The 13113-nt window shown below is 37.9% G+C and overlaps 1 pseudogene; it reads right to left on the bottom strand.

The window, feature by feature from the left end:
• Positions 1-10206, bottom strand: part of LOC107486931 (uncharacterized) — a 27871-nt pseudogene extending 17665 nt beyond the window's left edge.
• Between the last annotated feature and the right edge of the window lie 2907 nt (positions 10207-13113).

Here is a 13113-nt window from a genome sequence, read left to right on the forward strand (position 1 = left end):
GTGGGCCACCAGAATCCACAGTCTAAGATTTTTCTAGCTGTTCTTTGAGGGCCAAAATGTCCTCCACTCTCAGATGAGTGACAGGTCTCTAAAATGGGCTGGAATTCTGATTGAGGCACACACCTTCTAATTACCTGATCAGTGCCACATCTCCACAAATATGGGTCATCCCATATATAATATTTAGACTCACTTTTCAGCTTGTCTCTTTAGTGCTTAGTAAAGTGTGGAGGAAAAGTGCGGCTAACTAGATAATTAGCTATAGGTGCATACCAAGGGATTACCTCAGATACTGCTTGTAAGTTATCAAATGGAAAATTATCAGCTATAGGAGTGGAGTCATCCTTAATGTGTTCAAGGCGACTCAAGTGGTCTGCCACTAGATTCTGGGTACCACTCCTATCCTTTATTTCTAAATCAAATTCTTGTAGTAGCAGTATCCAACGTATAAGCCTTGGTTTGGATTCCTTTTTAGCTAATAAATACTTTAGAGCTACGTGGTCTGAATACACTACTACATTAGTACAAAGTAAATAGGCTTAGAATTTATCCAGAGCAAAAACAATAGCAAGAAGCTCTTTTTCAGTAGTATTGTAGTTAGACTGAGCGGTGTCTAAAGTTTTAGACGCATAAGCAATAACAAAAGGGTCCTTACCTTCATGCTGAGCCAGTGCTGCTCCAACTGCATGGTTGGAATCATCGCACATGATTTTGAATGGCTGGCTCCAGTCTGGTCCTCTCACAATTTGAGCTTGAATCAAGGCGGTTTTCAGCTTGTCAAACGTTTGTTTGCAATCCTCACTGAACTCAAACTCAATATCTTTCTGCAGTAATCTAGATAGGGGAAGTGCTACCTTACTAAAGTCCTTAATGAATCTTCGGTAGAAACCTGCATATCCAAGGAACGAACGGACTTCCCTCACAGAAGAGGGGTAAGGCAAACTAGAAATAACATCCACCTTTGCTGGATCTACAGAAATACCAGTATGAGATACAACATGTCCCAGTACGATTCCTTGTTTAACCATAAAATGACATTTTTCAAAATTCAATACAAGGTTTGTACTGACACATCTATCTAATACTCTAGATAAACTATCCAAGCAAAGGTTAAAAGAATCACCATAAACGCTAAAATCATCCATAAAAACCTCCATACAGTCCTCAATAAGATTAGAGAAAAGACTCATCATGCACCTTTGGAAGGTAGCTGGTGCATTGCACAGGCCAAAGGGCATTCTCTTGTAAGCATAAGTCCCAAAAGGACATGTAAAGGTAGTCTTTTCCTGATCCTCAAGAGTTATATGAATATGGAAATAGCCTGTGTAACCATCTAAAAAGCAATAATGTGATTTACCTGACAGACGATCCAGCATTTGATCAATGAATGGAAGAGGGTAGTGATCCTTACGAGTAGATTGGTTGAGACGCCTGTAATCAATGCAGACGCTCTAGGCGTTCTAAACTCTGGTAGCTATGAGCTCTCCATGCTCATTCTTTACTGTAGTGACTCCCGATCTGAGAAGTGAGGTCCCGTGCAATGATAACTGGAAACTTCTGCTTGTCTTCAAGGTAAGCATATTTGAGGTGTAGAGGGAGAGGTTTCAACTCTTACTTTTGTTCATGGTCAGGCTCTGAATTATCTGGAGCTGGTGGCAGTGGTAGAGTACTTTCATTGTCCTCTGGGAATGTCCCCACACTTGGACCTTGTCCTATATACTTCTCTTCAAACTCCTCTAGGTGAACTTCAGCGACGGTTTCATTTATGATGTCACACCGGAGGATAGAGTGATCTTCTGGAGGGTACTTCATAACTCCATTCAGATTGAAGCTTATTACTTGGCCGTCTATTTCAAAAGAGTATGTTCCTGAAAAAGCATCTAATTTGAACATCGAGGTCTTCCGAGTAGGATTGATGATGGCTTCTCTGAGTCATGTTGGGGCATCTCCAGGATGTAAAAATTAATGGGGAAAGTGAGACCTTTAATGCCCACTAATACATCTTCAGCAACTCCAGCCACTGTAATAATACTTTTATCTGCTAACACAAAACGAGCTGCCAACCTTTTTAAGGGAGGGAGCCTCAAAACATCATATACAGATAAAGGCATTATACTAACACATGCTCCTAAATCACACATGCAGTCAGAAAATATCACACCTCCAATGGTACAGTTAACCATACATGGACCTGGATCACTACATTTTTTAGGTATATTTCCCATTAAAGCAAATATAGAACTTCCTAAAGGAATAGTTTCTATTTCATTAATTTTGTCTTTATGTATGCACAAATCTTTTAGAAACTTTGCATATTTAGGTACCTGTTGAATGACATCAAAAAGGGAAACAGTTACCTCAACCCTTTTGAATATTTCTACGATTTTGGGATCAGGTTCTAACTGCTTCCTGGGCTTCCTTGCAAGTTGTGGAAATGGAATAGGAATGGCGTCCTCTATAGTGTCTGCTCCCTTTGGTGCTTCTTTCTATGATTTGGCGTCTTCATCTTCAGCCATGTCCTGTATGCTCTTTTCATCTTCAACATCTTCTATTTCCACTATCTCTTCAGTTGATGCGTGTTCAGGTGGGATTGGCTCTTCCTGATTCCTCTCTTGCAATGTGGTTCCGGAACTTAGGATGATGGCATTAATACCACCCTTTGGGTTGGTTAAGGGTTGAGAGGGGAGTCCGCCAGAGCTTGAGGACTGGTTGTTGGAGTTGGTTAGTGATCCAACCTTTGAGACAAGGGTTTGTAAAGTAGAAGTCAAAACATTCAGAGTTGCATTAAAATTATTTTCCATAGCCTGTTGTCTCCAATCAATATATTGTAGTAACTCATCAATGGGAGATGAAGAGGGGTAAATGATCTGAGAGGTTTGCTGAGATGCTTGAGGCTGTCTTAAATGAGGTGCTCTGTAGGACTGATTCTGATTCTGCTGCCTGAAGTTGTTATTGTTATTCCACCTCTGATTTCTATTGTTATCTCTGCCTCCTCTGTTATAATTGTCCCTCCAACCCTGGTTAGAATTGTCTCTCCAGCCTTGGTTAGAGTTATCCTGCCATCCTTGGTTATAGTTGCCACCTTGATTCTACCCTTGATTGGGGTGGTCATGAAAGTTATGAGTGGCTGCTATAGTGTTGTCTTCTGGTTGGAGTTGGGGACACTCATCGGTATAGTGACCGTAATCTACACAGATTTCGCATACTCTTTGTGGAACCAAACCAACTGCTGGCTGTGCTGTGGTGGAGAAGGCTGAACTTATTGAGGCTGTTGTTGATTTAGTTGCATCTGCTTCAGCAAGTTGGTCATTTCACATAAGCTCTAAGATATAGCAGCAGTCTCTTTACTAGTGGATACCTCTGCAACAGCTCTTGACCAACATTGCTTTTGCCTGTGATTCCTATTAGAGTCAGCTAAGTCGCTGATCAATTGCCATGCTTCGTCCGTAGTCTTGTACATTTTCATAGAACCATTGCTAGCACCTTTTAATGTGGCCTTATCTTGAGATTTCAAACCCTGTGTAAAGTAACCGAGCAACACTATCTTGTCAATTATATGATGGGGGCATGCGTCTCAAAGATTATTGAAGCGTTCCAAGTATTTATAGAGGGTCTCAGATTCATCCTGAACGATCATAGACATGTCCTTCCTCAGCTTATCGACAACTTCAGCTGGAAAGAATTTATTCAAAAACTCTCTCCTAAGTGTATCCCAGTTGGAAACAGTTGCTCCGGGTTGAGTATAGTACCACTCTCTTGCCTTTCCCTCCAGAGAAAACGGGAATGCTTTCAACAGAATGGAGATTTCATCAGTGCCATTACGCTTAACACTAGAACAAGCAGTCTGGAAATCCCTAAGATGCTTGATAGGCTCTTGAGCAGGTAAGCCATGAAACTTGGGCATCAAGTTGAGTAGTGAAGACTTTATTTCAAAATCTACAGCTACTGCTGGGTGGTGTGCCTGGAATGGTTGGAGCGTAAAATCAGGGGCTCCTTCCTCCTGGATAGTGACTCTTCTGGGTGCTGCCATGTCACCTGCACGTAAATGAACTGGATCAGTAGAGAGGGAGCTTGTTTCTTCCTTAGATGACGGTTCAGGTTCGTCCTCAAAGAGGAGTCGCCGACGCTGAGCTTGCCTTTTACGTGAAAGAGTTCTTTCAATCTCAGGGTCAAATACTGGCAAGCTTGGATCAGGAAGTGAACGCGTCATTTAACGAAAAAAACGTACAGCTCATAGTGATAGAATGAAAAGAAAAATTGCAATTAAAATAAATACCAATCAATAAATTAGCACACTGTTGCAACTCCCCGGCAATGGTGCCAAAAATTGACGTGGTAGAAATTGGCGGGTTAAGAAATTATTAATAGAAATGCGTTGCAAGTACAGTCCTTAACCAACCGAAAATCCGCTTATTAATTTAGAAGGGTTGTCACAAAATTTAAATTAAAATACTGGGTGTATGAGTCGCAGGTCGTCTCCCAATGAGTTGCAGAGGGGAGTATGAGTCCCAGGTCGTCTCCCAACGAGTTGCAGAGAGATGTGCTATTTTATCAATCAGATGTTTTCAAAAATGGTTGAGTTGAATAACAGGAAACTAAAATAGAGAATTTAATTAATTCTAAATAAAAGCCTTGACTGGGAGTAGATTAGTTGGAAGCCCTATTCTTGTTGAAGTACTCTCAAGATTAATTGATAATTGAAGATTGCTCTGTTTAGTTACCCCTTACTAGGTAAGGGAGAGTCAAACAAGTTGGAATGTTGTTTCTATTCACAAGTCCCAATCCGCTCATTGAAAAGGATTTGTGTCAGTGACTAGAGGGCATTCCAACAATGAGCCCAATTACAATTTCTCCTTTAAGTACCTCAACTCAAGGGTTCCTTTCAATCAACTCCCCATCAAGTAAGGGAACTACTCGCTCATTGTGAATGTAGAACTCATAACATAGGAAAGGGAATTAAAAAGAGACATGATAAATAATAATGAAAAGGATCAATTAAAAGTAAAAATAGTCTATATTAATAACTTGCAAAAATAAGCCAATGTCAACTCTAGGGGGGATTAAGAACATGGAAGAATAAGTAAAAAAGCAAATAGCAAAGTATAATGACTAGTACCGGAGGTGGCCTCTTCTCAAAAGCTAAAAAGCAAAGTCTTCCAAAAATCCTAATTAAATGTCAAGTGATCGAAAAACCTAGGGGAGGAGTAAATCCCGATCTAAAACTAAAAATTGTGCATAATGAATTTATGTCTCTCGTTTCTGCATGTTCCCTGACTCTAGTCTGTAATTTCAGGCCGAAAACTGCGTTGAAATTCGGCCCAAAAACTCTGCCAGTGACTTTTGAAATTCTGCAGATCGCTCACGTTACGCGAACGCGTCATTCACGCGGACGCGTCATTCGGTGTTTTGCTTTTCCATGCGGGCGTATAGTCCATGCCTCCGCGTCGCTTCTACTTTTCCAATCCGTGCGTCCACGTCACTCATGTGGGCGCGTCACTGCGAATTTCTCTCTTCCGCACGGTCGCGTCGCTGACGCGTACGCGTCACTTCTCACTGGTCATCTCCTCAATTTCTTGTATTCCTTCCATTTTTGCAAGCTTCCTTCCCAATCTCTCACTCATTCATGCCCTATAAAGCCTGAAACATTTAACACACAGATCACGGCACCGAATGGAAGAAAGGGGGATTAAAATACCTACTTAAAGGTATCCAGGAAGTAAGCTTTCAATCATGTAATAATTTTAGGAAGGAAATATAAATGCATGCTAATTATATGAATAAGCGGGTAAAGACCATGATAAAACCACACAATTAAACACATTGTAAACCATAAAATAGTGGTTTATCAGTTGTCATTGATCTTCTCAAGCACTTGGAATGGGCCATCCCCTCTAACATCAAGTTTAGTCTTCCTCTGAGCAGAAAATCTCTCCTTCCTCAAATGTACCCAAACCCAATCTCCTAGTTCGAAGACTATATGCTTTCGCTTTTTGTTAACCCTTTCAGCCGTGGTTTTGTTCTTCCTCTCAATTAGGTCACGCCTTTGCATGTATTGCTTTAACTTTCTCAGCCTTGCTAGCTCCATCTAAACTAATAATATCACTCAAAGGTAAAGGCATTAAATCTAAGACAGTGAGAGGATTAAAACCATAAACAAGTTCAAATGGTGAAAAACCAGTGGAAGAATGGATTGTCCTGTTATAAGCAAACTCAATAGAAGGTAAACAATCTTCTCAGGTTTTCAAATTCTTACCAACAACAGCACGCAGTAAGGTTCCCAATGTTCGATTAACGACTTCAGTTTGACCATCAGTTTGAGGGTGACAAGTAGTAGAGTAGAACAATTTTGTTCCCAGCTTACTCCACAAAACTTTCCAAAAGTGACTTAAGAATTTGACATCACGATCAGAAACAATAGTTTGGGGAACACCATGTAAACGCACAACTTCTCGAAAGAATAGGTCAGCAATATGTGTGGCATCATCAGTTTTATGGAAAGCAATGAAATGAGCCATTTTACTAAATATATCTACCACAACAAAAATGCTATCTCGACCTCTTCTAGATCTAGGCAAACCAAGAACAAAATCCATAGAAATATCAACCCATGGATGCATAGGAACAGGTAAAGGAGTATACAAACCATGTGGTAAAGACTTAGATTTAGCTTGTTTACATGCAATGCATTTAGCACAAAATTTCTCAACATATTTATGCCTGTAGGGCCAGTAAAAATGCTCAGATAAAACATCCAAAGTCTTATGCACACCAAAATGACCCATCAAACCCCCACTATGTGATTATAGAACAAGTAACTCCCTAATAGAACAAGTAGGTACACAAATTCTATTACCCCAAAAAAGAAAGCCATCATGCTTATAGAATTTGTTATATGCACCTTGTTCACATGCAGCATAGATAGAGGCAAAAGCAGAATCAGTTGCATACAATTCCTTCATACACTCAAAACCCAATAGTTTAGAAGTAAGGGTTGTGATTAAGGAATACCTTCTAGATAATGCATCAGCAACCACATTCTCTTTACCTTGATTATAGGCGATTATATATGGAAAGGATTCAAGGAATTCTATCCATTTTGTATGTCTCTTGTTCAGCTTCCCTTGGCCCTTCAAGTGTTTGAAGGATTCATGGTCAGTATGTACCACAAATTCCTTAGGTAGCAAATAATGCTGCCACACTTCCAAAGCTCGCACCAAGCATAAAGCTCTTTATCATAAGTGGAATAGTTGAGGCGGGCCCCATTAAACTTCTCAATGAAATAGGCGATTGCTCGCTTTTCCTGCATCAAAACAGCACCTATACCAATTCCGGAAGCATCACATTCGATTTCAAAAGTTTTAGAAAAATCTGGTAAAATAAGAATGGGGCAGAACACAATAATTCTTTCAAGGTGTTAAAGGCAAGTTCTTGTTCCTGATCCCATTTAAAGTTGACATGTTTCTTGATGATTTTAGTTAAAGGTGCAGCAATAGTAGAAAAATCTTTAACAAACCTCCGATAAAAACCCGCAAGACCATGAAAACTTCTAACATCAAAGACATTCTGAGGTGTGGGCCATTCTCTAATAGCCTTCACCTTCTCGTCATCTACCTCAATTCCTGCAGAACTTATCACAAAACCTAGGAATATGACTTTACTCAGAAAAAACGAGAACTTTTGGAGATTTGCATACAATTTTTCTTTTCTAAGTACCTCTAAAACAGATTGAACATGTAAAATATGATCATCAAGACATTTACTGTAGATAAGGATATCATCAAAATAAACAACCACAAATTTACCTAAAAATTCTCGCAAAACATGATTCATTAGTCTCATGAATGTACTAGGTGCATTAGTCAAACCAAATGGCATAACTAACCACTCATACAAACCATATTTAGTTTTGAAAGCTGTTTTCCATTCATCGCCAAGTTTTATTCGTATTTGATGATAACCACTCCTTAAATCTATTTTAGTAAAAATAACAGAACCATGCAATTCATCAAGCATATCATCAAGTCTAGGAATAGGATGGCGATACTTTACCATAATCTTATTTACAGCTCTGTAGTCAACACACATCCTCCATGAGCCATCCTTCTTGGGCACCAATAGTACCAGAACAGCACAAGGACTCATGCTTTCTCTCACAAAACCCTTAGCCAAAAGGTCCTCGACTTGCCGTTACAGTTCCTTCGTCTCCTCAGGATTGGTCCAATAAGCTGGCCGGTTAGGAATGCTCGATCCGGGGACAAAGTCAATCTGATGTTCAATGCCTCGTAATGGAGGTAAACCTGAGGGCATCTCATCCGGAAATACATCACCAAATTCATGCAAGAGTGAAATAAAAGTACTAGGCATGTTATGGTTAGTTTCAATGGTAGAAAGTAAAGACTTTCTAAATCGTACTAACACCAATGTTTTTTGCCCTAAACTAGCATGCTTCAGATCCCTCTCTTTGGCATAAAAACATATTTTGTGAGCACTCTCTCTCCACAGATGCTTCTCTTTTAGAACTCTCTTTTTTACTCAGACCCTAACTCTTTTTCTCACACGTTTCATCTCTCAAAGCCCTCTCTTTACCCTCTTGTTTTTCAATTTTCTCACATCCTAAAGACTCTTTAGTAGATTTGCGCATGCTTAGTTGCTCCAGGTACACTTCTTTAGGTGTCAAAGGTGCAAGGGTAATCTTCTTCCCAAGATAAGTGAAGGAGTATCGGTTTGTGAAACCATCATGGACCACCTTCCTATCATACTGCCATGGACGGCCTAGGAGTAGATGACAAGCCTGCATGGGAACCACGTCACAAAGTACCTCGTCACTATATCTCCTAATAGAGAACTGTATGCGGGCTTGCTTCATAACCTTCAAATCACCAATATCACTTAGCCACTACAGTTTATAAGGGTTAGGGTGTTTGGTGTATTTCAACCCCAATTTTGTGATCAAAGTAGAGCTAGCAACGTTTGTATGACTTCTAGCATCAATGATCATGAGTCCAACCTTACCTCCCAATAAAACTTTTGTATGAAAGATGTTCTCTCGCTGTTCTAGACAATCATCCTTGGCTTGTACATTTAAGATCCACCTAGTGACAAAGGTCTCGCTACTAACAGCATACTCAACTATATCTTCATTATCTGTAGCATCATCCGTATGTGGCATGTCTTCATACCCATCTGAGTTATCAGATTCTGAGAAAATATCATTTGCTTTAATTACCATGGTCCTTTTATTTGGACACTCGAAAGCATAATGGCCTAATCTGCGGTACTTAAAGCAGGTAATATCACGATGCCGTGCAGGAGGTTTAGAAGTGGGATTAGGTGTGGGCGGCTTCTTGTGCTGCTCTATGCGCTTCTCCTTTGATTCGGTAGGTTTGGATTCAGTCTTCTCCCTGAAATTAGCACCTCTCAAATCCCACCTTGAAGTAGAATTACGCAGCCCTTTCGCTTTTTGCTGTCTTTCCACTTTGATAGCTAGGTTCACCAAGTTTTCCATAGTCACAAATGGAAGATGTTCTACAGTATTTGCAACGTCTCGGTTCAGTTCACTCAAGAAATGTGCCATAGTAGCCTCATACTCCTCCTCAATGTTTGCTTGGATTAGCAGCATCTCCATCTCCTTATAATACTCATCTACAGACTTAGAACCTTGGTATAACCGTTGGAGCCATTGATGTAGCTCCCTGTAGTAGTAAGAAGGGACAAACCGTTGTCGCATGACCTTCTTCATCTATTCCCAAGACAGAATTGGTGGTTTTCCATTCCGCCTCCTCTGTTTGTCCAGCTCGGCCCACCAGACAAGGGCATAATCTAAGAATTCGACAGCTGCTTGCCTTACCTTTTTTACATCTGTGTAGTTATGACATTAAAATAGGAGCTCTACCTTGCGTTCCCATTCCAGGTACGCCTCTGGGTCACTTCTGCCTTTAAATTCTGGGATGCGCACTTGATAGTGTTAAGGTTATTATCAACATCTACCGGTTGTCTATGATGCCGGGATCTGGATGAAGTCTCCTCCTCAGACTCTGTAGAATCATTATGAAGAGATTCTCGTGACCGTACTTTTCGCCTAGGAGAAAAAGAGTTAATTCGAGAATCCATGTCATCAAGACGTTGTTGAATCCCTGTAAGGATGCTGGCAAATGCGTCGAGGCGGAAAGTTAGTTGTGGATCGGGATTCCCTTCAGTGTTAGCCATCAATGAACCTGTAAAAGAAAAGACCTTACAACACTCTTATCACGTGTATCACTCGGAATAGGACACTCGTGTTTCACTCAATACGTGGCTTTTACCCTTTGATGAGCTTACCACTCTTGCCTTTTTCCACTCTTGGATTGCCTTAACAAGTTGCACTTCGGAAGATGAGGAATTGAGACACCAAACTAAGATAATCTGAATGATAGAAACGTTCAACTTGACAAGAAGACAATTAAAGTATGTAAAAAAATGGAAACAAGGAGTGATACTAAAATGACAAAAACTAGCAAAAATTGATCCTAAGTGGAACCCAAGGAAAATTTGAAAAGTTAAACAACGGGAACATTTAAAATTTCATTTTTTTTGAAACGTTTATGTTTTTTTTTTTGGTTAACTGGAATAAACAGAAATTGCAGTAACAGAATTTAAGGAAGAGTTTTTTTTTTCGTTTTTTTAATCTAAAGTGAATTGCAGAAATTGAAGAGAAAAATAAAGAGATTAAACAAGACCCATGGAACGTGTAGATAAATAAGAATTTACGTACGACCTGTAACTGATACCAGATGATAAGTAAAAAAAAACAAACAAGAGGGATAGATAAGGGGGGTTTTCCTACTAGACCTCTAAGATACCTGTTCTTAGCAACCTAGGTCACCGGAAAGGATTCCCTACTAGACCTTCAAAGAACTTGTCCTTGACAACCTAGATCAGAGGGGCGAAAACTAAAAGAAGCCACCACGCAGATCACCTTAGTGTTGGATCCTCCAATCTTCCTCATGCAACAAGTGAAGCAAATCACTCACCTCACTTCTCACACAATAAAAAGTGCTTAAAAGCAACTGAAATTTATTCATCAAAGTTATGTAAATTGTTTCACCAAAGGTGTTTAAATAGGCACCTAACAATTAACTAAAAGATAAGATAACTAATTTAAATCAGATTTGATCTTATTGGATTAGATCAGATTTGATTTAAATTTAAAATCCCTAAAAATACTACTAAGCATAACAGATTTAAAATAAGTCTTCTAACAAACTTTTGACCACATAACAAGAGTCTAGAATTTTGAAATTTAAAAATAAATTATGCCTCCCACTGAATTTGGAAAGCATTATTAGGCTTCTTGCTATCCTGACTTAGCCCAATGGGCCTTGCCCATTCTTCCTTTGTTAGAACTTGATGTAACTCCATATGCACAAGCGCTGCCAGATTTCCAAAACTCTCCTTAAGCTTCTTTGCAAGTGCTCTAGTGATGGGGCCTTCTGAAAATGTAAAATTCCCATTCTGCCCTTTTGTCTTAGAATGCTCTTGTTGTCTTTCCGAACATGTATCAAAAAACTTAATAAAAACGTATCTTTATAAGTTATCCTTAAATGTTATTTATTAAGTAAGGAGTGTTATTCTCCTTCTTAATTAAATAAGTTAATGTTTTTTATTTATTATATTTTATATCAATAATTTAAATTTAAAGTTTAGAATTTAGAATTTAAGATTTAAAATTTAGGAATTAGAATTTAAAATTTTAGAATTTAAAATTTATGATTTAAAATTTAAGATTTAGTATTCATAATTTAGACACGAATTCAAAAAATATTACACTTTATATTTTTTATGGAGTACGTTAGCATTCACCTATTTTTAATAAATTTTTTATGTAAGTATCCTTAACAAGTATACACAAATAAATAAGAGTAATTCATGGATTGGATTTGATCCACATATCTGCGCAATGTTTATCCGAATTCGATCCAAAAATTGTGAATATCGATCCGATCCATAAAATTATCGGATCGATTTGATTGTCGCTCACTAATAAAATCGAATTGCAAATTTTATGTAGGTATTCTTATTTCTACGGATCCACAATAAATAAATAATAAATAAATAAATACTTTTATTTTTTATTTCAACTAATAATTATCATATATGTTGTACTATTTTATTTTTATTATTTAAAAAGTATATTTAATAATATTTTAAGAGTAAATATCTTTAAAAGAGTAAAAAAATGATGTATTGATATTTTTTAATAAAAATAAATTTTTAAAATATCTTTATGTTTTGCGGATATATCTGATATCCAATCCGACTGGATCCAAGCTTGAAAACACATATATTGATTAGATCCGATCCAATAATTTTAACGTAAATTAGATCAAAATTTTTACTATATTCGATCTGATTTAATCTACATTTAAATCTATAAATAAATATTGTTCACTTCTTTCTGTAAAACTTTTATTTTATTTTTTTGTAATTCTTGCGTGTTTATTTTTGGTTATAACGTACGTATGTTTATTTTCAAATCTAAAAATATTCAAATAAATATTTTAGCTCTGTTTATTATAGTAAGCTTTATTATAGAAATTAGAGGAGAAGGAAAAAAACTCAAAAAATACATATATATCATAATTAGAGAGTTAGTTATAAAAAGACACACACTGTAACACCCTACCATACAGAGTCTTATGCTTAAGTCATAATTCAAAGATGGCAAGGTATTACGACCTCTAAAATAAAAATTTAGTACATATAGTAGTATGAATGATTGATTATAACTAGGAGCCTTTGTAGAAAAAGGGGTAAACAAAAACCATCGCAACTCTAAAGCGCAACACTCCGATCGACAACGTAACGAATAAGGATAAACCAACGCGTGATTATATATATATATAAAGGAGTGTCAAAAACAGGAATATCAAGACTCAAGATCCGGCTGCGAAGATAACCGGTCCGAGCATAACAATATATACATATGATAAAAATAAGGAAAACCCCAAGGAAACCCAAAGGGACACCAAAATATAAAACCTATTCTCCAAAGTTCTCCCATAAGAGGAGTCATCACAGTTTGTATTATTTAATGGAGATAAAAGTATCTAAGCAAAACATATAAACCAAAACATA

This window comes from Arachis duranensis, chromosome 1 (genome assembly GCF_000817695.3).
Source record: "Arachis duranensis cultivar V14167 chromosome 1, aradu.V14167.gnm2.J7QH, whole genome shotgun sequence".
NCBI classification, from domain to species: domain Eukaryota; kingdom Viridiplantae; phylum Streptophyta; class Magnoliopsida; order Fabales; family Fabaceae; genus Arachis; species Arachis duranensis.